We start from the raw sequence: 242 nt of genomic DNA, 5'->3' as shown, positions 1-242 counted from the left end.
ATAAAAGTTTTATCAGGTAAAAGTATTTCTGCCATTCAAAATTCCTTTTTTGGGTATCTAAATGGAAAATAACTTAGAACCCAGTTTTAAGACTTTATAAACCAGATATCGATAATCTATCTTCATCTATTCATTCATTCATTTAATTTGGGGCTCTTCTTTGGGCCCATAAAATGACTTTCACTTTTGATTTTCATTTTGCTAGTTCTGGAACTGGTTCTTGAATCAACCCTTAATCTCTG

Source organism: Propithecus coquereli, unplaced genomic scaffold (assembly GCF_000956105.1).
Source record: "Propithecus coquereli isolate 6110/MARCELLA unplaced genomic scaffold, Pcoq_1.0 Scaffold14, whole genome shotgun sequence".
Lineage (NCBI taxonomy): Eukaryota > Metazoa > Chordata > Mammalia > Primates > Indriidae > Propithecus > Propithecus coquereli.
This window is presented reverse-complemented; position numbering follows the sequence as displayed.